We start from the raw sequence: 26,774 nt of genomic DNA, 5'->3' as shown, positions 1-26,774 counted from the left end.
GGCTGCTTTGGTTACTGGACTTCACATTCTGTATTCTTGCATTCCTTATCAACAGCAAATGCATTTACCCTGTGATGCGTCTTTCATTCACGGTTTGCAGACACACCATCTCTGGGGGTTTTTATGTGCTCCTTTTAATTTCCATTGCAAAGTGCTTGGTCTACGGATCCTTCCTAGCTGTACACATCCACCGTGCCATGTACCCTATAGTTGGTCATTCTCGTATTTTACATTACACAGCATAAGTATGCGTAGTGTAGCTGCCATTCAGCCACATAGAGTGCTTGCTTCTCCGCTAATATCCCATTTTACATTGCATTTATCTGTGTGCCTGTGCTGATTTGCTGGTATCCGTCTCCATGCAACGCAGCATGGGACCCCCAATCAGGGAGGAGGAGCGTTGTCCCCCCAGTTGCCAGTGCAGCAACGGTGAAAAAGAACAAGCAAATAAAATTAATTACCATTTTACTCTTCAGTGCTCCCAGCCCGTGCAGTCTGAGGGCGGGCCACTGCTGATGACTGGCAGCAGGCGAGTGGTGCTCCTTCCAGTTTAAAGTGCACATGTCACTTTGGCCGGCTGTCTTGCGACAGCCTGCTTCAATAAGAAATTTATTCACAATACCATTAAGTACATAACTTCATTAAATCACATTGCTAATTAATCACAATGAGCTGGTAAGTGGCTAAAAAGTAATTCCAGCTTATCCATGCTGTAAGTAGGTGCTCCCAAAATTGTTGCAGCATGTATATGCTATATCCCACCGATGAGGCTCTGCAAGTTACTCCACATCAGAGGGGGGTGGGGATCTTGTACTGCTATTTGACCGTTTTTATGTACTTATTAGTGTTTTGTGCGGTTTTTTTGCTAGCACCGACTTTACAGGCTCTCTCCACATCAGAGGGGGGGGGAATCTTGTACTGCTGTGTGGCCGTATTTATGTACTTATTAGTGTTGCGTCTTTTTTGCTAGCGCCGACTTTACAGGCTTTCTCCACATCAGCACACCAGAGGGGGGGGGGGGGTGTTGTACTGCTGTTTGGCCTTATTTAAGTATTTATTAGTCTTTTGTGCGTTTTTTTGCTAGCACCGACTTTACAGGCTTTCTCCACATCAGAGTGGGGGGGGGATCTTGTACTGCTGTTTGGCCGTATTTATGTACTTATTAGTGTTTTGTGCGGTTTTTTGCTTGCACCGACTTTACAGGCTTTCTCCACATCAGAAGGGGGGGGGGATCTTGTACTGCTGTGTGGCCGTATTTATGTACTTATTAGTGTTGCGTTTTTTTGCTAGCGCCGACTTTACAGGCTTTCTCCACATAAGCACACCAGAGGGGGGGGTGTTGTACTGCTGTTTGGCTGTATTTATTATTGTTTTGTGCATTTTTTTGCTAGTGCCGACTTTACAGGCTTCGACTTTACAGGCTTTCTCCACATCAGCACATCAGAGGGTGTGGGGGGGGGTATGGGGGTTTGGAACTGCTGTTTGGCCTTATTTAAGTATTTATTAGTGTTTTGTGCGTTTTTTTAATAGTGCCGACTTTACAGACTTTCTCCACATCAGCACATCAGAGGGGGCGGGGGTGTTGTACTGCTGTTTGGCCATAATTTAAATATTCATTTGTGTTTTGTGCGTTTTTTTTATAGCGCCGACTTTACATGCTTTCTCCACATCAGAGGGGAGGGGGGTGTTGTAATGGTATTTGGCCGAATTTAAGTATTCATTTGTATTTTATGCGTTTCTATATAGCGCCGACTTTACCCAATGTCAGAACGCTTCACAATAGGAACAGTAATGATGCATGAGTAAAAATTACTAGTGAACAAATCACTATGTTTACATCGCGCCTGGCCATTGCGTCACTGGGGGCCATTGGGCATGTCAGCCACTGGCGGGTTGCACCACTGCTAGACCAAGCAATGTAGCACTTGTGCAAGTATCAAAAGCAAACAAAATGCAAGAGGTAGCAAACCGTACATTACAGGAGGAAAAAGTGACATGTGTGCAAGTAACAAAAGCGTACAAAGTACAATATTATTGTATCTCTGAGATTTTTCTGCTTAGAAAAATACCTGCTTTCTATCACATATAAAACCATTGTTTTCCTCTCTTTTCTGCGAGGCCATTTGCATGATCTGCGGTACACTGATCCCAACAGTGCCAGCATCACCCTTGTACTGAATGTTTTAGTTGAAAGTCTTGTCTGCTAGGTCCACTGGTGTTCCATTGGTTATTTGTATGCACATAACTTTCTATTTATGCATTTTCAGCATTTCTAGTGTGACAACAGCGCCAGCATGTTTTAGAGCACTTTTACCCGTGTATCTGTCGCAACATTGGAAGGTTTTGCACTTGTTTCCTTTCTCTGAGCACTCTGTCATAACATTGAGTTTGCACCTGTCTTTTCCCCACCAGCCAATCAGTATTCATGCAGCCGCACAGGGTCTTTGGGTTGACTCAATGAAAACTTTGGTTTATTCCTCTTGTTTTTTTGCACAGCCTCACAGCCGGTTTAAACGCCTGTTACTCATGTTTTCACTGCTCTTCACACTGGGTTTCAACCCTGATTGTTCAAGATTTTGGTTCTTCATTTAGCCAGGTACCCAAACAGGTCCTTGGGAAAAAGAAAGTACCTTTTGCAGCATATGCTTCACAAACGGGCTTGTAAAAGTAGTGGGAGAGCACACATATCCGTGAAACTCATTAAGTGCAGGCTGTTCCAGGGTAAAACAAAAAAATTGAAGTGTTTTTTGTTTTTAGGACCACATCTAAGTCTCCATGACATATTTACCAAGTGCTTTACCTAGTCATGAAGTATTGAGTCCTGTCACACACTTTAGGTCAGTGACTTTTTAAGAGTTACATGTTGCTCAACTGGATGTGATTTCTGATATGTATGTTTCCCTCACCTTCTTTGCTTGATTTGCTTGCGAGAAAGTGTCGCTCATATAATCATTGAAATGTCACTCATAAGACACTAAAATTATGAAAATGTCACACATAGCAATCTGAAACCTTGGCAGCACTCTACTTCTCAGGAGACCTGTTGATTTTAATAATCCCACACATGGAAATCCCAAAAGATTTGGGGACAATTGGGATGTTTACCATGTGGAATGAGGTGTTAGGGTACACTAAGTCAGAGTTTTACTATCAGGGGGGCACCATCTCTGGGGGATGCCTTCAGAGGTACCTTTAGGGCAGCAGCCCCTGGGTCTGCACAGAGAAGCTAAATTACACCATTTCAAACCTGTTTGTATATATTTGGGGAATGTATAACGAAGTATGTATTCATTTGTAATGTGACTTTTCTGTCATTGTTTCCTTTCAGTCACGGATCTTGCAGGCAGCCCTAGAACACAATGTAAAGTGTTTTCTATTTATATTTGCTGTTCAAAGTATGCACAGATAAGTGCTGAAAATACAGCTTTAGGTAGCTGCTTTTTTTTGAACCGCGTAGGATTTTTCCTAATATATCAAGGTGGTATCTTAACCAATGGAGTCATAGCTTTGGCATAGGAAAGATTTATATTTTGAATACAAATTTCAAAAATGCACAGAGTGGCGGTACGGAGTATCCCAGGAGCCCTCCTTGTTCTGTTCCAGATGCCTTTTTCATATTAACATGGCACAAGTAAAATCAAAATTTGTGCTTACAGGGGAGTGGGTGTATTGTGTATGGGGGATATTGAAGTGAATGAGCCTCAAGGAAGTACATGCAATCTATTTAACAAATTAAAAGAATGGAAAGCTAATGTGGTCCTGCCAGAAATCAAATTTTTAACTTGCAGATCATGGCCAGCTTACCAGCCATCAGGACTTTAACTAATAACTTGAGAACATGCAAGTAATATTTCGTAAATATTTTCTCTTCATTGCAAGTGAAAAAGCTACTTGGTCGCTAGGCTGAGGACTCCTATTCAAGCAGAAGAAACATCTGAGGATTTGTTTTTGAGTGATGGGTGAAGGGGCAGTGCTGACGTTTTCCCTCACTAACCTTTGAACAAGTAACTTGCAGAGCCTCATCGGTGGGATATAGCATATACATGCTGCAGCAATTTTGGGAGCACCTACTTAAAGCATGGATAAGCTGGAATTACTTTTTAGCCACTTACCACAGAATTATTCTTCTACCCAAATTTATTTTATTTAAAACATAAGAAGATTTTTTTTTAAAGATTTGTTTTTTGCAATTGCAACTACAACGTTAAAAACCTTCTGTACCTCATGCAGCTGTACAATTGCAGTAGAAATATCAAGAAAACCCTGTCTCAGAAAAACAGCAAATCGCTGATGTAAAAGTTACTAGGGGTGGTCTGGGTCAGGGGGGGTCTATTCTTTACCAATCTGTAGGCTCTACGTGCCAGTTAGTGCCATTACACCCTATTGGAATGAACTTTCGAACACACTTGAGTGTACCAAACAAGAAGAGATTTGTGTCTTAAAAAATAATCAATGATGATTTATTCACCTCCCAGTTTTTTTTGATTAAATTTTGACTTTTTTTATATATGACTGTATAACTGGAGTTATAAGTTTTTTAATTATTTTTAATATCGTGATAACATGCTAGATTGTAACCCTATTGGGAGGTGAATAAATCATCATTGATTATTTTTTAAGACACAAATCTCTTCTTGTTTGGTACACTCAAGTGTGTTCGAAAGTTCATTCCAATAGGGTGTAATGGCACTAACTGGCACGTAGAGCCTACAGATTGGTAAAGAATAGACCCCCCTGACCCAGACCAACCCTAGTAACTTTTACATCAGCGATTTGCTGTTTTTCTGAGACAGGGTTTTCTTGATATTTCTACTGTTTAATCCCCCTCCCTGTTGCACAAAACCAGGGGTACCTCCAATTGTTTTTGCTTATCTGCTGTACAATTGCAGCCATTTACTATTCATTAACATGCAGCTTCAAATTTTGTATCTTAGGTTAAGCAAGCATTTGATATGGATCGTTTTCTGCTCCCAAACGGTGGTAGAGTGCTCAAGCGAAAGGCTGAAACAGAAAGCGACGGAGAGAGAAAAGCTGCAAAAACAAGGAAATATGATTCCTCCTACTTGGATATTGGTTTCACCTGCATTGTTGTTAGTGGAGAAAGTAGACCGCAGTGTGTGATTTGTGGCGTGATCTTAGCTAACGGCAGCTTGAAGCCAACCAAACTAAGGCGTCACTTTGAAACGAAACATGGGTCTCTAGCAGGAAAAAGCAGAGATTTTTTTTGCCCGGAAGTTGACAGAGATAACCCAGCAGAAAGAAGCTGTGAAACATGTGGCAAGTACTCCTGAAACTGCATTAAAAGCATCATACCAAGTAGCATACCACATTGCCAAAAACAAAAGGCCCTTTGTAGATGGTGAAAAGGTGATTCTCCCAGCATTGCTCGACGTAGCTAGGACAATGCTTGGTGAAAAAGCAGCAGAGAAGTTCAAAAGTATACCAATCTCAGATACAACAGTTTGCCGCCGCATCGCTGACATGTCAAAGGATAGCCAGGGACAGCTCATAGCCAGGTTGAAATCAAGTTTGTTTGCTTTACAGCTGGATGAAGCAACTGAGGTGTCAAAGGATGCCCATTTAATTGCATTTGTTCGCTACTGTTATGAAACACTAGTATTAGAAGATTTTTTATTTTGCAAACCAATCAAGGGGCGGGCAAAAGGATCCGATTTGTTTTCCATGATCAATGACTTCCTGAATGTCCATGGCTTGAAATGGGATAACTGTGTTGGAATCTGCACAGATGGTGCTCCTTCAATGTGTGGTGATAGGGCTGGCCTAAAAGCAAGCGTATTGAAAGTGGCTCCACATATTCTTTGGACCCACTTCATGATACACCGTGAAGCCCTTGCTATATGAAACATGGACAGCGAACTAGAGGATGTGCTGAATTCTGCTGAAAAAATAGTACATTTTATAAAGACCCATCCCACAAGAGCTCGTCTATTTGCAATTTTATGTGCAGAAATGGGAGCTGAGCATGATGGCTTGCTGTTTCATACAGAAGTGCGGTGGTTATCCCGGGGGAAAGTGCTGTCTCGCATCTTTGAATTAAGGAATGAAGTACGGCAGTTTCTTCTGTGTTTGGACCCCTGCAAAGCAGAACAACTATGCAATTCCCGCTGGCTTGTACTTCTAGCATACCTTGCTGACATTTTTGAGAAATTAAATTCCCTGAATCTGTATCTGCAAGGAGCTGACATGACTTCTTTTACCATGAATAAAAGAATAACTGCATTCAAGAAGAAGCTTGAATTATGGAGAAGACTAGTTGAAGATGGCCTGTTTGAGCAGTTTCCATGTTTAGTAGATGCATTTGCGGAGACTGAACATGAACTTCCAAGGGTTGCTGAGGTAATAAAAAACCATCTGACTTCTCTCAGGGACAGTTTGCAAAAGTATTTTCCTGAGGACAATGATCACTTAAATGACTGGGTCTTTCAGCCATTTCTGGCAGAGGTGGCAAGCCATCTCCCAATCCGTATGCAGGAAGAACTAATTGATCTCCAAAGTGACCGCACTCTGCAGATGCATTTCAGCAAAGTCTCGCTGGGAGAGTTTTGGCTGAAAATGTCTGCAGAATATTCAGCTTTGCGAGAACCTGCAATCAAAACTCTCTTGCCTTTCAGCTCGTCCTATTTATGTGAGATTGGGTTCTCAGCACTTGCGGTACTAAAGACTAAGTACCGTTCAAGACTGGATGTGGAGCACAACCTGAGGATGGCAGTGGCAAAAATCCATCCACAGATTGACCGTCTCTGTGGCGAAAAACAGGCCACCCGTCACATTAATGTTGGTGGTGTTATTATCAATCTGTCATGTGTAAAACAAAGCATTCTAGTAAAAACTATTTGCACACATTTTATCTTGGGAAAATTTGTTTTGAGCTGTGTAATAAGCCTCTGTGATTTAACCACGCCCACTCACAAACCTACAGTAAACTAAACTCTTATTGCGTTGAACATTATTTGCCGGATATGGCCCGGGATACGCGGGTGGCGGTCAATTATGTAGCGTACTACATTCCAGAAATTTCTTCCAAAAATTCAGCAGGGGGGGCTCAACCTACAAAAGTTTGAAGACCTCTGCTATAGAGAGAGGACTACTCCCCGGCTATGAATTTAGTTAACAGACTACGCAAGAGGCCCGGAGCAGGATATATGTCACATCTCTCTAGCTGGAAAATATTTTAAATAATTTAAATAGATGGAAAATATTTTAAAATATTTGAAAAAATATATTTTGAGAAAGATGAGACAGAAAAGTATAAGAGGAAACAGTATCATCATAATGAATTAATAGCAGTATACCAATGACTGTGATATAGCAAATTATGATACATTTTTCGAACACAATCTACATATTCATTGTTAGAATTAAAAATTCACCATTCAATACCCCAAGTCTCTAGGTCAGCCACACACCTCTCACGCAGGAGGGTGAAGCAGCGTTCCTCACTACGTACAACAGATTATCCTAAAGGTCATATCTTTGACCAAGTGAGACGCACCTCTCACACAGGAGGGTGAAAGTCATTCATTTGATAAAAATATCAGCGCCCAAACCTAGCCAGTTATGCATAGCTGCTGTCAGCCTCATTCAACCCATTATGGATAGTATCCAGAATACTCATCCATTTAGATTCCCTAAGTGTAAGAATCTGTGCAATATCACCACCCCTTGGGCCTAGGACTATCTTCTCTAACACAAGGCATTCTAGGGCATCAGGAGTATGGCCGTGTCTTGTACAGTGGTATACCAAAGGGGCCCCACGTACGTTACACCTGATTCTGCTGCCACGTTGCAGAATCCGAGCCTTTACTTTTTGTTGGGTCTGACCCACATATGCTAAGTCACACGGACATTTGAACACATAAATTACGTTTGACGTGTTGCAGTTAGTGTGTGATCTTAGTGTAAAGGAACGGCCTCTGTATGAAAACTCTTTTGTCTGGATCGTTGTTGGAAATGCAGCACATGTCCCACATCTGGTATGGCCCTTAATGGGCCGGAGATTCCACAAGGAATGAATTGTAGGATTTTGAGGTATGCTTAGAAAAGATTGAACTACTTCATCCTTGATATTGCGCGCCCTCTTGAAAGAGTGTAGAGGGAGGGCTTTCTGTTCGATATCATCCGCCACTAAACCCCAATGTTTATTTATGATTCTTTTGATGTCGTTACTCCGGGTTGAAAATGTAGTCACACAGATTAAACGTTTAAGGGCTACGTCTTGTTTAGCCTCCGGTGTTAGCAATACGTCACGTGGATTGTACCATGCCCTCTTACGTGCACGCTTCACCAAGCGTGCCGGGTACCCACGTTCTAGAAGGCGATTCGAGAGTTCTTTTGACTCGGTCATGTAATTTTCTTTATCCGAACAATTTCGGCGAATGCGCAAAAACTGACCCACAGGTAGATTATCTCTCAGACCTCTAGGATGATGGCTACTGTATTCTAAAAGAGAGTTTCGTTCTGATGGTTTTCGGAACAGTGTGGTTTGTAAGAGATTTGTTTCTTTGTCAACATAGATCATGATGTCTAGAAACGGAATTTTCTCATTGCTAGATTCCAAAGTGAACTGGATATCGGTGCTGTTGCCATTAAGCCAAGTATGGAATAATGTCAGGTCAGGCTGTGTACCATTCCAAACGCACAGCACATCGTCTATATACCGGACCCACAGTTCCATCTGGTTGCCAAATGGGTTAGTGTCACTGAAGATAAATCTCTTTTCAAAATCGTCCATGTATAACACTGCCAGATTGGGGGCAAAGGAGTGGGATTGACTTTTCCTTTACACCTGCACCAGGGGAGCTTGTATCTGTGGAGTACGCCGCAGAACTCACCCGTACCTTCATGACAGAGTCGCATCTGGCCGCACCCGATTCGCGGGTGCCGCTTCGCGTCTGAGGACCCCGTGAGGATTTGGTTGGTGATTGCCTGTGTTTGTGGAGAAGGAGTGGGCTGCCTGGACGCCGCAGGGACTCAGTCAACCAGGAGTCCCTGCGAGACCGAACACACCTGGTCTGCGCCTACTGCTCGGCCAAACCCACCGGCCACCACGTGGCTTATTTAGTAGACCAATTCACGCTGCGCGGGAGCGCGCGGGAGTGCGCCGGGCTAAGCCCGGGCAAAGGGCGGGCCGTCTGTGGATAAGCCGGGGGGGCTGCCGTTAAAAGGTACTCTTGACAACTATTTCACCAAGGTCCTCATTGACTTAGAAAAAAAGACCACGCTAGCAGAGCGAAGGGCGGAGCGCCGTCGCTCGGTAGAAAGTTTGAAAAACAAAACTATAATAGATCCCACGCTGAATGCCCCTTTTTCTAATGGGGGGAATCTCTTTTTTTTTTTTTTTTTTTTTTTTTTGTCCTCATATTGCGAAGCTCTATGTGATTGGAGTTTCAGGTTTCTGCCTCTGGTTTCTTGGTTTCCTTGGCGGAACTGCCCCTTGGTCTCTCTTGTCTGGGGAGTTTGTCATCTGCCCGATGAATTTAGAGGAGTACCCTTAAGCCATTACATAGTGACAGTTCTGGTCTGGGAAAGTGGGGGGGAGCTAGCCGCCTTGGCTACTCAACAAATATCATACTCGTCTACCAGAAGTTGTTTCGCATTAATCATGGGACCGTGTGTGCCAACCCTGTATTTGAGTTCAGGTGATTCTCCAAAATTTCCCAAAATTTAAATTTCTTACAGGTGTTTCCCTTCCTATCTAGTTTGTTAATCCTTAAGACAGAGTTCATCCAGTCTCCATGTGTTGGAGGGGTGGGCCCAACCCTCTACAAATCTCCCTCCTTGCAAGTACAATTAACACAAAGAGTAGGTTTTCCTGACATTTGGTTAGTCTCTCTCCATCTATTGTATCTTCAATCCCAAAAAGAGTAAGGGTTGTACTTACAGTTAGCTGTTTATTCATGATCATGCTCATGGTCTTACCAACTTCGTTCCAATATTCTTCCAGTTGGGGGCAGTTTCTGAACATATGGACGTCGTCTGCCCTTTCTTCCCCACACTTCGGGCATTTTTTTACCCCTGCGTTTTTAAATTTGGACAGCTTTTTCGGTGTCCAGTATGCTCGGTGTATTGTGTATAGATGATTTCTTTTCAAAGTCGCAGATTTTAGAGTTAACCAACATTTTCCAACAGATTTTTCCCAGATTCTGTCCAAGTCAGTTATGTGTATGTCTCTCCCCCAAATTTGATCTTCGATTTTTATGTCTCCATCACCTGCAGTTACAAAAGCCCAGTACCACTTTGCCACCTCTTTGGTTATGGGTAAGTTCTTTACCATTACCTTTTCCAATTTTTCGTTCTCTTGATCATTTGTGAGGATAGTTTTTGCCCAGCTTGAGATTTGGTAGTATTTAAATTTGGAGACTGATTCGTTAGTCATTATTCGAAGTTCTTCCCATGTAGTCAGAGTTGATCCTTTTAATAATTGACCCCAATAGTTGATGTTGGCTAGTTTCAAGGGGGTTGCCATTGAGTCTTTTAGGCATTCTGGGGTTCCTGGTGATTCCCATATAGGGGCCATTGTGCTATAGTATTGGATGTTTAGAATTGCTCTGATTTGTACCCACAACTTTGCTGCCTCCCTTACGGTCTTCAGTTTTATTTTTTTGAAATATTTAGGATGACCGAATTTGAAAAGAAAGTGATCTACTGAGTCTGTCATTGCTTGTAGATATTTTGGATAATATTGGTGACTTTTTAGCAGTATCCGAATGTTTTTGAACTGAAACGCCTTGTGGTGCTCCACCAGATCTGGGCTTGCTAGTCCTCCGTCTTGCTTTCCCCTCCTAAGTTTCTTCCATTAGATCCTCGTTCCCTTCGAGGCCCATATAAAGCTGGTGATATATCCCTGTGTTTTTTTTAAAAGGGACTTTCCAAATTCCAGAGGAATGGTGTTGAAAAGATATGTGTACTTGGGCAGGATTGACATTTTAACGATGTTCGATCTTCCTATAAGACTTAATGGTAAACTGGACCACACTTTAAGCAGCTTTCTCACCTCTCCTGCCACCTTGTTGAGATTACGTTGCAGAATCTTCTCTAAGTCATGATTCACTAAAATACCTAAGTATTTTATTTCCTTCTTGATGTTCGAGCTTTTGCACTGAGTATTCCAGGTCATAATTTCGGGTTTTGTATGATTTACCAAGTAACCTGAGACCTTCCCAAACGCACTTATGATCTCTTCAATAGCTGACTTAGAGTTGACATAATTATCCGTAAAAATCATCAGGTCGTCTGCGTATAGTGCGATCTTTTTTTCCCACATTTGGTACTTGAACGATGTAACTTCTTTGGCTCTTCTTAATTTATTCGCCAGCGGCTCAATATATAGGTTGAAGAGCAGAGGCGAGAGAGGGCATCCCTGCCTAGTTCCTCTTCCTATATTCACATCGTCTGTAAGATTGCCATTAACTAGGATTTTGGATCTTGGTGTTTTGTAGATTTGTTTCACGACGTGCATGAAGGGTTGACCTATGTTGTTTTTAGCCATGGTTTTTTCTAGAAAGGCCCAGTTTACTCTGTCGAATGCCTTGGCGGCATCGACAGTAAGTATGGTAAGGGGGACTTTCTTTTGCGTGGCTATATCAATGGAGCTCAGAAGTTCGTGTGTGACCTCATGCAATTGTCTCCCCTTGACAAATCCTTTTTGGTCCGGGTTTATAAGTTTGGCCATTACTCTTCCTAGTCGGGCTGCCATGATTTTTGTGAAGATTTTATAGTCTGAATTGAACAGTAATATAGGACGGTATGACTCGCACCTAGTAGGGTCCTTACCGGGTTTTAAAATGATGGTGATTATTGCGTCGTTCCAGGAGTCGGGTATTTTGTTTTGATGCTTAAGAATCAAGTTTGCCAACTCCGTAATGTGTGGTAGCAGGATGTCTCTTAGAGTCATATATATCTCGTTTGGTAGTGCATCCAGGCCTGCTGCCTTTCCTTTTTTTAAACTTCTAATTACCTCCTCTACTTCAGTTATTAAGATCTCTTCATTTAGTTCTTCCTTCTCTTCCTCCGTTAATGCTAAGGATGGGGCATCTTCTAGATATGCGTTGATTTGGCTTTCTTGTGGGTTTGTGTCTTCTGTATACAGCTCAGCAAAAAATCTCATGAACTCTTGTCTAATTGTATTTTCGTCAGTACCTTGGTTTACCTGACCTTCCTGATATATACTCTTTACTTTGTTTCTAGCCTTATCTGTTTTTAGTTTCCAGGAAAGCCATTTTCCACAACCCTCGCCATATTCATGGTTTGCTAATTTACTTGATTCCCACTTTGTGCGCACTCTCTCTTCCAGGATGTCTTCAAGTTTTTCTTTTTGGTGTTGTCTTTCTAATCCTAGTTCTTTTTTCCTGGTTATATCTTGTTCCACTATTATTTGGGCATCGAAGGAGTTAATACTTTTTTCCAAGTCTGTAATCTCTTGTTTCATTTTTTATTTTTATATGCTCCCAGGCTTAATAACTTCCCCCTTAACACAGCTTTATAAGTGTCCCAGGTGACCTGTTTTGTCGTACCGATTTTATTATTGTCGAAAAAGTTTTTTGTTTCCAGTTCAATTTCCTTCACAATAAGCTGGTCTAGTAATATCGCCCTCTCCACCGTAAATCTTCTTTGAGTTCCTGTTGACTTTACCTGAAGAGTTAGTTGGACAGCCGAGTGGTCTGATAAATGAGCTGGGAGATGTGCTAGGTTTTTAACCCTTCCTGAGAGGTCTCGGTCAATAAGAAAGTAGTCAATTCTCGACCTGTGCCCCAGTTTTTTGTTATGTAGCGTAAATGGTTGATTCTTTTCTCCTTTGTCTCTCCAGATGTCTACCAGCTCTAAGTCTCTTTTATAGATACTAATCCACTCCCTCATTTTTGGTAAGTTCGCCTGTCTTCCTGGTGGGGACCTGTCAATACTGGGGTCCATTATTAAGTTAAAGTCGCCTCCCAAAATTATTAGGGCGGTGACTATTAGTAAGTGAGAGTAAAGTTTCCGTAGAGGGTCTGCGTCATCTAAGTTAGGGCCATAGTAACCTGCTATTGTGAATGGGTTATTTCCTATCTTTAATCTGGCTATTGCCCATCTTCCCTTACAGTCTACTTCTGCTGATTCCAGGGTAACCTTGAGTGATTTCTTAATAATTATCACTATCCCTTTAATATTACATTCTTGTCTGGTGCACACATATGTGTCTATCCATCTTAGGGTCTTTGTTATTTGAGCCCATTCTTCTTTCAGTAGGTGAGTCTCTTGTAATATTAATATTTCACTTTCTGATGTTCTGAGGTACTCAAGGATTTTATTCCTCCTGCTTTTCGTCCTCATACCGTTTACATTCCAGGAGGGTATTTTAACTTCTTTACTAGTACTCCCCATCTGTACTGTTTCCCTTTGACACTTTCCACTCCGGTCTAATAAATATATTATTGTTCGTAGTACGAAACTCCTTCTCGATTTTCCATCTTCTCCAACTTATGAGGATTTTTTTCTTATTTTTTTCCCTATTTTGCTCCCCACCCTTTTTCTGTTCCGTGTAGTTTTTATGTTTTCTTTTTTGTGCGTAGTCGTTACCCTCCCTGGGGAAGCCTCCTTCTTCTTTTCCTTGGGTTATCTTCGTAACCCTTAGTAGCTCCTTGGCTCGTGACTCTTGACCTTTGTGTATATAAAGTTGCAAAGCCTTGCACTTTTATAATGCCGTTCTTCTACCACTCCTGTGATTCTAAGAAGATTTCTTTTTAACTTAATGGCTCTTCCGACAGACCTTGTTCCCGCATTAGTTCCATGAGGGATTTAACATCCTCCGGATCCCTAATATTCCTCATCTTGTTCCGCCACATTATTCTCAGTGACGGAGGAAATTTCATCTGTACAGTGGCACCAAGTTGTTGTAGTTCTGACATTAACTTTCCTAGTTCCCATTGCCTGGTTTGGGAGGCCTTCGACATGTCAGAGCTAATTCCGAAGGTCCAGTTATCTTTGTTGAAATTTCCCTTTTTCAACGCCTCACCCAAGATTTTTTCTTTTTGCACATAGGTTTTAAAATTAATGAGTATTTTCCTCAGTGTTTTCCTTTCTTTGTTTTTACCAAACGGGTCTCTATGTGCTCTCTGTATGTCTTCCTCTAGCAATGTTTTGTCGGCCCAGGGAAAATGTTCTGCCAGAAGTTCTACCACATATTTCTTAATGTCTGACCCTTCTTGATTTTCTGGAACGTTTAATATCCTTATATTGTTTTTTCTTGCTTGATTTTCAAGCGACTCCATCTTTTCATTCATTATTTTGCTCTCCTGTCTCAGGGAGTTTATCTCCTTCCGATTCTTTTCCACCTTTTTGTTCAAAGCGCCGACTTCGCTTTCCACGGCCGTCACTCTGTTTCCCAGAGCATTTAGTTTGTTGTCCAACTTCTCACACACTTCCTGTATCTTATCCTGCTTAGCCTCTGATATGGTAAATTTTTCTCTAATTTCTGTCCAAATTCTTTCAAGGAATTCGTCTGTGTGGTTTTTAAATGTAAATGTAAATGTAGATTGTGCTTATATAGCGCACGGCTACCCGCAGTGGGTGTCCCGGCGCTTGCTTAGGGAACCCGTCCTGATATTCCCCTGTGAGATAGCAGGGTATCCACAAGGTGAAAGTCAGGCATCCCGCCGCGAGGGGCCGTTGTGGAGATTAAGCAAGCTATTGCCCAGAGTCGCAGAGTGTGAGCCCGTGAGTCGAGGAGGCACCGGGGCGAGAATTATCGAGTCCGTGGAATTTTTAGTCCAAGACCCGCCGAGGCGGGGAATTGAACCCTGGTCCAGGACCGATCTCAGCTTCCGGGTCTGCCGCCTCTAACCCCTGAGCCACACTTCTCCACAGGGGGGGCTTTTAGGGGGTGACTCTCCCCCCTTCTGCAGCTCATGCTCTCCCTCTTCCTCGTCTGTAATCTCCCCCCTTCTTTCTGCGGCAACGGTGTCCTTTGCACCCCCTTCCGCCATGATTACTTTTTGTAATGTAGCTACTGCTTCCCCCTTGCCTCCTGCTTTAGTGTTCCAGATGTCCTCCAAGCACTTAGTTACTACCTTGTTCTTATTCTTTTTCTTGCTGCTACTTGGGGCCACTTTTTCAAATTCCAGGATTGTTTGTATGTCAACTGTGAGAGGGGGTTGTACTATGGGTACTATGACGGGAGAGAGCGTGATTCCTTCTTCTCCCAGAATTGGGGGGGCCTTCAGGTGACAGCTGTACCTGTATTTCGGCCTGTTCCTCCGTGTGTGGACTCTGATGTTGTTGATGTTGCTGAACTTTGAAGTAAGTTCTTAAGGATGGGGTCACTTTAATTTTGCCTTTCAGGGATGAGTCGACTTTCTCTCTAGCGGAGACTATCCCACCTTCAGAGCTTATCTTGGTGTTCTCTCTAGTCGGTTGGCCCTTTTTTTGATTTCCCTAGGAGATATACCTTTAGGATACTGTTCTTGTTTAAGAAAGTTCCTATTCCGCAGGCTGTAGCTTGATATGACCTGCTTGCCCTATATATCCACTGGTTTCCTACCCAGGCTCTTTCCTTCTCCTACTTTTGTTTGACTGAGAAATTCCTTAAGTTCGCAGCACCCACCTTCTCCACCCTCCTCTGTTACTTTCAATAACTCACTCATGTGCCACTGTGATGTGTCGGATTTAAACTCCCCTTCATAAGCTCTTTGGATGTCGTTTGGTTGTGTACCTTTGGAGCGAATTGTCCGATCACCTTTCTCGCTGTTACCAGCTTCGCGGCCGTGTTCCTCTCTCCTGACGCCCCAGCACGAAACCGGCACCAGTTCCTCGCCGCCTAGAGAGGCTTCACTATCACAACCCCAGCTGCTGCCCCAGCGTGAAATCGGCACTAGCTCTATGTCGTCAGGAAAGGCTCCCAGAACGCAATGTTTTCTTCTGTCTCCCCTGCATGTATCTGTCCCCAGCTCCGTGCAGATCGAAAGGGCTATGCCGCTTGCTCTGCCGCTTGCTCCCCGGAACTGGTACCTCAGTCTTCCGGAAGCTCTACTGCAGTTCGTCTTAGCCTTCGCGGCGGCCGCCCAGACTCCTGAGTCGCGTCCCGCTTCACCGGACATGTCACGCCCTACCTGGCCCGGAGCTCGGAAGGGCAAGCCCGACTCTCTCCCTGAAGCCCTGCTCTCCGCCGTTAGGTAATTTACCATACCGTGGATTTTTTTTTTTCGGTGGGCCATAAATCTTTTCTTCTTTGCATGTAACACTGTTCTCCGTCTTCTTTTCTGTACGATTGGTGCAAATTTGGCTTCGTTTGCTATGTCCTCATGTCAGAGGAGTCCCAGAGTCAGGAGCTCACCGGCTGAGCATCCTACCCGGCCGCCATCTTCCCCCAGGTTTAATGGGGGGGGAATCTCAGCGGAACTGAAGATCTAACTCTGCAAGAGAGTGTTCCACTTTTGCTACGAGACTGTACCCCTACACCGTGTGCCTCTATTGGACAGACCTTGAGTCCTACCCCACCCTCTAGCCCTATTACTTTAACAAAGGATTCAGTCAGTACGAATCGCACTTCTGACAAATGTAAACGTAGTAAGAATAAAAGGCCAATTTTGCCTAAGGTTCATGGCCCACCACCATGCAAAAGAAGACGCAAGGGGGGGGAAATGCAAAAACCTAAGATTTCTCACTCTGATTTTGGCAAGTCTCTCAAGCCCGGTACCTCAGCTGATCAGTCTTTAGCACTTGCAGAAGACAAATTATTAAACCGACAGTCGATTCAACATCCCCGCACATTGGAATGGACAACGGCATTAGTCTACCCGCCGATACCCCCGTAGACTCCACATTGAAATCAGCATATACTAGTGTTTCATTAGAATGCATGGAACACTTAATTAGATCCTTCATTCTACCTATCATTGAAAGGTTGAAAAATGTGGAGAAACGTCTCGAGGTTATGGAGTTGGGTGTTGGGAGGAAGGATAACTTACCTGAGGTCCTGGTGAGGGAGGCTGTGCCGCTCTCGATCCCGATCCCGGTTATACCAGCTATGTCCACTGCCCCTAAAGTTTCATCTCAACCCACTATAGTCACATCAAAACCCCCCAAACTGGCAGGTCCCATCCAACAAAAACTATCTCCCCCTAAGCAGGCAAAAAAATCAGTCGTAATTCCCGCGAGTAACATCATGATGGATCAGGAAAAGGCACCTGCAGGGAAATTACGTGAGGAGAGGAGAGGTACCAGACACACAGGGGATCTCACGAATAGGGGTCCATTAGTAGAACTTCCCCCGGAAGCTGTGCCTTATGTGGTTGTCTTAACAGGGGTTTCTGTATTGGCTGATAACAAGAGGGAAGGGTTTGCCCAGCTGAAGAATAAAATTATGCATTGGTTTAGAGTATACAGACCAATTGCAAGTAACATCAATGGCGAAATAGTACATGTTCGCCAACTTCCTTGGCTGGGTAGTAGAAGTAAGGACATTGAGGGAGATGTAGTCGTAGTCAACTTTAGAGATTCGGGTGCGGTCAATTATATATTAAACTGGCCTGCAGGGAATGGTAATAACAGCATTATCCCCCGCCCTCTGACCTACTTCTACCCCAGATCCATAGTGTTCGCCCCAAAATATACAAGTGGACAATCATACACCCATACATATTTTTCAGCCCCATTTAACAGCGGGCATTTGTTACATGCACAATACCAAATGCCTGCTGCTGATCCCTACGGCTGGAATACTGTACCCCCCCCAGAGTCAACACAAATTTAACAGAAGCATGGACCATCTGAGGCCCTTCACACCCCTGGAGACACTTAACAGGTTTGATGTGTTTAGTGGTATGGATGATTGTGACTGAAGCTTACAGTCTAGGTGGGGTATTGGGGGACAATCCCATACTGCTAGTTCAGAAGGTGCAGCCCAGGTGGCTTTAGAAGAAGAAGAAATTACTCCGTACCCCATGTTACACCAGCTTCTGGGGGGGAAAAATGTAGTAGGGGAAGGAGAGGGCTCCAAAATTCAACAAGAAGGATGTTTAAAGTTGATCTCATGGAATATAGCCGGGTTAAAAAATAAGCTACTAACCCCAGAGTGGGCGGCCTTTATGGCAACATATGACATATGCCTTTTGCAAGAGACCTGGGCACTGGAAGAGAGCAGTAGCTCGTCTTTCGCAACATTTGACATCCTGGCCGTGTCCACAGGCAGAGGCCGCCCATCGGGTGGGTTGTCAATTTGGTTAGGTACCCACTTGGGTATCCAGGCGACCCAAATACAAACAAACTCACTGGACATACAGTGTGTCTTATTAAAACCCGCAAGCAAACCCAAAGTAGCAATAATAAATATCTACTCCAGACCATCCAGAAATGGACAAGAGTCGGAAACAATAAAAGCCCTGAATTCTTTTATCCAGAGGCTAGACCCCTCTATCTCAATAATCCTTGGGAGAGACTTTAATTGTCAATTCGAACCACTGGGAAGTCTGGAGCTGGGTGAGCAAGATGAGGTTGACGCACTTTGGCATATTCCTGAGCCCAATATTACCCCGGTTAGGACATGGACTCCTTTGGCTCTCCAAATAAAATCCTTCTCCCTTGAAACATCTTTGCGGGCATGTAATGGGAGATTGGATCCTGATTCCCCAGCTATAGTTACGTTTAACCGAGTAGGGCAAACATCTATCATTGACTACCTTATGGTAGACGAAAAAAATTGGGATAAGCTAAAAGAATTTAGGGTCGTACAAAGACATGATAGCGACCATAATGCCCTGGTTCTAACTCTTAAGCCAGGGTCCTTTGGTTTAACTAATCCTGTACCCGAACCTGCGGCTTCGATGCCTCCCCTTATGTTGGCTAATAATAGAAGAAGGGTTAAATGGCCCCACCTGGTAAATTCACCATCCAGGCTAGCAAAAATTTACCGACTTGCAACTCCACTTATCACCCAGATGGGTGATCTATCCGGTAAGCATCAGGCAGTGGAGACACACAGCCAGCTAGTTACGGTATTGGGGGACTTGTTCTACCCTGTAAAAGGAACTAAAAGGCGAACCCCGAAATCTCACCCTTGGTTTGATGATGCATGCAAAAAACTAAAAAAGAAGCTACTTGCGGCAATCAAATCTAATAACAGAGTGAATATTAGGGCAACCAGACTGCTATATAAAAAGGAACTCGCTAGGGGCAAGAGGGAGTGGGAAGAAGCCAGGTGGGAAGATCTAAGAGGGGCCTTACTAGCAAAAGACACTAAATCATTCTGGGCAATAGTAAACTCTGGTGTAAAAGAGGGAGGGGAGCCTCTTCAACCAAACATTGCTCCGTCAGTCTGGGAGGGACACTTTGCTGCGCTTTACACCAGCCCTGAGACTGATACTAGTGAACACCTAAATGGGGCAGAGATATCAGTGACAGATGTTGCCCTCCGGATGCCCCGAGCCCCAGACCCCCCGCACGAGTATCGACTGCGGGGGGTCTCGGACTTGGGTTATCCGTTAGGTCAGCAGGACACCAGGACAAGGGAGGGCCCTGGAGACACCGAGAGCATCTCAGTTAAAGAGGTGGAATCGGTGATCATCAGGCAACTACCCAACAAAGCCCCAGGCCTCGACAGACTACCAGGAGACCTTTTCCGCTCCCAGCCAAAAATCTGGGCCCCGTACCTGGCTGTTCTATTCAACGCTGTCCTTTGGGGAGCCAAGATACCGGACACCTGGGCAGGAGCGGAGATTGTGCCAATCTTCAAGAAGGGCTGCCCCTTAGTGCCATCAAATTATCGGCCGATTAGTCTCCTGGATACTTCACAGAAGCTAATTGGCCGAGTCCTTCTGGACAGATTGTTGGGGTGTATGGAGGAGCAAAAAATATTGACTACCCTACAGGCCGGCTTCAGAGCTGGAATTTCGACCCTGGACCAAATTTTTAGGTTACGGGTCCTTTTTTGGAAGACAGCAAGTATAGAGGGTGGCAGCCTCTATCTTGTTTTCGTAGACCTGCGGGCTGCTTTCGACCTTGTCCCCAGGGAAAGCCTGTGGAGGGTACTGAAAGAACTAGACCTCCCGCCCTATCTGCTAGACGTCCTGATGCGCTTCCACGCAGGGAATTACGCCAAGGTGAGATGTGGGAAGAATGGGGAATTATCAGCCCGGTTCCCTGTGACTAGAGGCGTACGCCAGGGCTGTGCCCTGGCCCCCACGCTCTTTAGTCTTTATATAAATGGCCTGGTGGGTGAACTGGATAAGGTCAGAGACAGTGATGCTCCTTGGTTGGCCACTGGCCGGGTACCTGCTCTGATGTTCGCAGACAACACCTTGTTGTTGTCTCGAACATCAACAGGTATCCAGAGGGTCCTGGATGGTTTTGTATCCTTCTGCGCTCTGAGGGGATTGGAGATAAACTTGGCAAAGACGAAGTTTATGATCTTCCATCCCCCAAAGCGAACTGGCCCTAACCCGGTATTAAATGGCGTCCCGCTCGAAAGGGTGAGAACCTTTATATACCTGGGGGTTACCCTGACTGAAGATTTTGGCTGGGGCCCACAGATATCCAAATCTGCATTGAGGTTTGCGCAGATCGGAGGGGGCATTGGCAAGTTCTACAGAGCAACCCTGTTTAAGCCAGTTGCCCCTGCCCTTGAGATCTATGGGGCGCAAGCTAGACCAGCTGTGATGTATGGTGCAGAGCTCTGGGGCCATAAGAGTACACCAAGCCTCCTCAAGGTGGAACAGGCCTTTATGCGGAATTTGATAGGCCTTCACCAGAGCACCCCGCTCATACCCCTGAGACTCGACCTAGGCCTAGAGTCCATTTCAGAACTGCTAGCCACCCGACCTCTTCTGTATTAGAGAAGGCTCTGGACAGTGCCTGAGCTTGAGGATTATAGAGCCGAGTTTGCTGCAGTCTGGGGGCACCTAAAGACCAAGAACATCCCCTGGCTAGCCCACATCAAGGCCGTTGTACATCAAATTGGTATGCCCCAATTATGGGAGACCCCGGAGGTGAGCTGCCCGAGAGTGAAGAGATTGGAGCTATTGGCCTCCCTGAGACATTATAACCTAAACCTTTTGTATAGCTCGACAACGCTGGGCAGTCTGTCTGCAGAGTTTTTGCAGGTAAAACTCGTGTCTAAGAAGGAGGAGTTTCTGGACTTAATACAGCCTCCCCTTGCAAGAAAACTTTACACACAATTAAGACATAGTTGTCTACCTATTGGGGCATTTACTTGCAAATGGAATGGACGAGAAGAGGGAATTTGCCCAGTTTGTAACAACATCAAAGAGGATACTGTCCATGTCTTATTCTTCTGCCCAGCCTACAGTACAATAAGGAGATGCTGGTTGGCACCGCTATGTAGAAGCCTTGGTTTAAGACAATGTGCTCAAGCTGTCAGAATTGTTCGACATGATACCTCCCCCTTTATTGTGTTTGCGGTATCCCATTTTTTATATGGCATGTGGCGCAGAAGGCTCACCTTAATGAATTGCAACAATATGTGACTAACTGGGATGTTTTGATACCATTACTTTGATAACTCACAGTTTAATAACTTTTTAACCATGTATTTTATAATTATTTATGTATTTTATTCTGTGTATGTATATATTTTACCTGTGCTTTTATGGTCTACGACCGCAATAAAGTTATCAAAGCGAAGCGTATAACACTGCCAGATTGGGGGCAAAGGTGGCCCCCATCGCCACACCTTTGGTTTGGAGGAAGAATTTGTTTTGGAACATAAAGAAATTTCTCATCATCGCGAGTTCCAATAACTCCAGAATAAAGGTGGTTGGCACCGGGACCGGAGCGGTCCTAGTGTCTAGAGCCTTCTCCATAACAGCAATCGCATCTAGTTGTGGAATACTTGTATAAAGTGACACAATGTCACATGTGACTAGTCGTTGTGTACTAGGGTCAAAGGGTCTTTGGTCAATTAGGTTGATTACTTGAGTAGTGTCACGGAGATAGGCCCTAGTCTGCGTGGCCAGAGGTTTCAGAAAAAAATCTATATATTGACAAAGGGGTTCCAACATTGAACCACACCCGGACACAATCGGACGTCCGGGTGGGTTGTCTAGGCCTTTGTGCACCTTGAGTAGGGTGTAAATGGTCGCAAGGCGTGGGTGACTTTGATTGAGGAATTTAAACTCCTGCTCAGACAGGAAACCCTCATCTAGACCCTTCTGTGTTACTTGTAAAATAGCCAAAGCCAACTCCCTTGAAGGGTCATTACTGATTTTCTTGTAGCTTATGCCATCTCGTAATTGCCTATAGATTTCATCTTTGTAGGTGTTAACATCTTGAATCATAATCGCCCCGCCCTTATCGGCGGGCTTGATAACTACTTCATTGTTGTTCTTTAGACCCTTTAAGGCTAGTTTCTCCCCTTTACTAATGTTGAATCTGGTGTATTTTGGTCTGGACAACATATTCTCCACGTCCCGGGTGACCACATCCTCAAAGGCAAGAATTTTGTTGCTCATGGCATAGGATGGTGGGAACGGTTCACTGGGACCCTCCTTTTTGTATATCACTTAGCACCCAGGTCCCTAGTGACTTATTTGGGTAAATCCCCCCCTATATTTACCTGCTTCAATAAGAAAACACAGAGGACGAGGAAACGTGAGTGAGTACATTTTTTTCATTTTTTTAAATCTTTTTTTATTATCCTTTTTGCCTACTGTGGGTAACACACAAATTGCTATGAGCCTCAGCTCCAGAGCTCTCAGTCAAGGCTTGTTATAAACAACAATCTGTTAACGAGCCATGTGTGAGGGCTTTAGCATATGAGCCTAAAGGCATTGTGATGTATTGTAATGCCTGTCACTGGGTTTGGCTGTCGGTCCTCTCAACGCCCCTCCACTGTTCAGAGTCATCGGCCGCCACTGTTCAAATTACAGAACCTTAGGCATCAAAGCTTTTTGGTTTTGGTCTCATCCCAATGTAAATCCCTTCCTATCCATCTTCGGTCACCAATTGAGATTCTGATATTTTTGAACCATCTAAAAATGTAAACTGTTGTCCTCCATCTTTAACTGAGGAATGTCATAGACTTTCATTCCTCCTAGAAACATTAACATGTGTGTGCTCACTGCATGCAAGCTCCAGTTATAAAAATATTATTGATGATTTAACACTCTAGCATAATGTAATATTAATTTGCATTTCAGTAGTGCAGTACCACCTCTAATGTGGCATCATTATTACTTTGTCCAGAAAAGCATTCAGGGATTTGAAGCTACTGGTGGGTGGAGTGTTGGTTATTGTCACTAATGTGCATTATAGGGTGATGCATGTTTAATGAGATATGTGCAGCAGTCTTGACTGGAAAGAAGTTTCGCAAGAAGAACTTGGACAGGAGGCTGACAGCAGGAAGCTTGCGTGGAAAGTTGCCAGCACTTGAGTGTGAGATTGAGGAAGTGGTTGATATGGGCAGCTAGAGATGCGTAGGATTGATCAAGCTGGGTCTCATACCAGAGTTAAAAACGGTCGTCATGGTCCAGAGAGCGCACTGCAATAAAGGAAGTTATGCGCATAGGAACAAACGGTTCTTGATAGCCGTGGAAAGCAAGTAAGGGTGAGTATTCCCAACGTGGGCTGCAAGGGAAATGGAGAGTTTTTATGACGAATATTGAGCATTCTACCTAGATTTGTTGAATCTGGGTTGTTTATCTGAAGTTGGATCTCTGAGTAGAGACTTTCTCTTAGGTGTATTGTGTTACATCATGATAGATAAGAACATGGTTGGCAATACTGCATGATCCGGTCACTCACAATGATAGCAGTAGTTATGTGCATGGGGACAACCAGGTCTTGAGGTTTCTGTAGAAACCTATGTGACTGAGAATACTCCAGATGCAGGCTAAATGGACCCACTGGCTTAAGTGATCCAAGACCCAATGCCTCCATGATATTGCATTTGGCCATCACATTCCCAGGGCCCCTGGAGTGTGCCCTAATGGCCAGCACATTCAAATCACCTGAAAAAGGTAGGAGGCAGGATAAAGGACATCCTCTGTCCTTTATCCTGGGTAAAAGGGAGGTAGACATGAGCCCTAAAGGCACTCAATACACACGCAGGTGGCAAGGTCTTGTTTGCGCCTATTTTCCAGAGTTCTCCCTCAGTTAAAGCCATGTTGACCAATATATTCACTAAATATATTAGGATGTGTACATTTTTGGACACAGTGTGTGACTCTTTTGAACTTTGTGAAAGCTCGAGGCATGCCATAATTCAGAAATGAATTACTTTTTTTACATGCAGTGTCTTCAAAGTTTCAATATTTAAAGTCCTAAACAGTGGATTTGACCTCACATTTCCCTTTTTTTGTCAGTTTCTCAGCCAGCCGGTCTTCGACATACCATTCCCGCCAGTAAATTCTAATGAAGAAGTGGATGAATTGTGCATTACAGCCACTGTCCTTTCAAAAGAATGTGAAAGCAAGCGACTAAGTGAAGGGAGCGAAGATACAGGTGCTAGGACAGCTGAGCGGAAACAGGATGCCCATGAACCTTTTCTTTCCTGATCGCACCTGTGTATGCCATTACCATTATATGTTGATACAAAAGCACCAGCTGTGGACAGATGGAACTCAACTACCCAACTTATTGTACTGACTCCAAGCTGAAGTACAGAAGTAAATACAAGAATGCCTGCTTTCAAACCACATTGAAGGTCGCCTTATCCTGAGTATGCCCAAAGCCAGAAGACTGAAGAGCAACTCTGCAACAATCATGCACTACATTTGTTGGCAAATTTGTGTTTTTTCCTTTGCATGTTCGTAGTTTCTAAATATTTTCCTTACCTTCGTGCTGATGAACATCTAATTTATCATTGGGTCCAAAGCAGGATATCCTTTGTTCACACTTTCGCCTAAGATTTTCTTGAAAGCGACAACCAGACCCAAGTTGTTTTTGAAAAACCTTCAATGATGCGCTTACTTCACAAAGCATTTTATTCATGAGAAATTGAGCAGTATGCCTGGAAATGTATGAAAAAGTTGGACCTAAGTTATGAGCAATTGCTTGTCAGGCAAATATACTGTTCTACTTCTCCATGTATGGGTCCATTTCACTCCATGTTTTGCATTTCAAATATCCAAGGTGTGAATCCTGGTCTCATTGTCAGGATAATCATCAGCTGTGTAAATGATTTCCGCTACAATTTATTTTGTGGTTATGCAGTATGGTTATCATGAAACCCTGTCATGGATCTTGCCATCCTAGATGAATGCTCATCATCCCTGTCTTAAGTATTTATGTTAAGCAGATTGTAAAGCAGTATATCCAGTGTAAAAATGTTCTATGTAGAACAAATGACAAATTCGTTATTTTAATGGTTTGCAGTGTGTTTTGATATCTCATGCATCATGTATAAGCCAGTGTGGAGGGATGTGTGAATGACAATTGCAATATATTTTGTCTTTCGAAGTGATTTAATTTTTGACAGTCTTGGGGTATGTCTGAAGAAAATGCCAAGGGCAGAACATTACGTATCCTGAGCCTCTCCTCTGCTCATCCTTATGTCATGTTAATGCTATTTATAGAACGCACAACCACAAACGTTTCCTGGTGCTGGTCTTCAGATCTTTCCTGAATATGAGCAAGTCTGCCCTAAAGTTTTGCATCTGTAATCTAAAATGTTTTTCTTCCCTCCACCATCAGCAGAGCCCGATCCATGTATCTAAGCGCTCAAGGGAAGGTATATCAGCTCAGTTTGGAAACCATAAAGTGGGATAATATTACTACGGACCTCATGGACCGTCCTCAGGGCTTTAAACATATTTCTACGAGCAACCAGTACCCAGGACAGAGATGAGATACTTCTAATGGCAAACAGTGGACACATGCCCTTTTGTGCATCTGTCTGGATGCTTAGTGAGGCCTACACATGGCTCAGTTAACGTGGACATTTTACAATTGTGCCTTGAAAGCTGTGGCTATTTCCTCTTCTGCTTCTGGCTAAGATATAGCAATAGCTTTAGACAGGCATCCCTTGCTGTGATAGAAGAGGAACTTGTTCTTTTCAAGTCAATGATTTAATGTAGTCAAGTTTTGGCAGTGAGTTTTTATCCTCCCTTGTTCCATGTTGATGGTCTAGTGGGCTAATGCATCCACTCAAGGGTTCAGTGTCTGACCTGTGTCACAGGTTTAAATCCCAGTGGGCCCGTCCAGCCATCCATCCATCTGAGGTTGATAAAACGATTACAGCTGAGCCGGGTAACAATAAGCATCTGTTATTTCAGCAGCAAGAAACTCAACACTTGGGTGAACATGCACTGTACTAATACACTTGTAATGTTATTTTAGATTAAGGCAGTTGATTTAGAAGGGATTGCACACATTGTATACATTGCAAAACATTTGCGTGGACAGCAAAATAGCTTGCAATTAAAAGACGCTGGAGAGGTTAGTAGGCCTCCTACCTGGCACACCAGTGTCAATTGCAAGGTCTAAGTCAATTTGAAGCATCTAAATGCCAAAACCACTTGGTCACTTGTTGAAGGTTCAGCAAAGGGAATATTTTAACTACCTCAAAATGTACTATCTACCACAGAAATCCCCGTTACGACAGACTTCAAAAATGAAATGCTAAATGAAAGAAATTAACAAGCATTTGCAATGCAATAGGTCTCGCAAATGCAAGATTTTGAGCTAATGGCATTGTGAATGACAATGCATTTTATATGCGTTAAAAAACCTGCAATATTAAAAGGCATTGTCATTTACAATACCAATACGTCAAAGTTTCTAAAATGCAAGACCTAATGGATTGCAAATGCTTGTTGTTTAAAAGCGTC

Source organism: Lissotriton helveticus, chromosome 8 (genome assembly GCF_964261635.1).
Source record: "Lissotriton helveticus chromosome 8, aLisHel1.1, whole genome shotgun sequence".
Taxonomy (NCBI): Eukaryota; Metazoa; Chordata; class Amphibia; order Caudata; family Salamandridae; genus Lissotriton; species Lissotriton helveticus.
The sequence above is the reverse complement of the archived record's forward strand: the minus strand, read 5'-3'. Positions refer to the sequence as shown.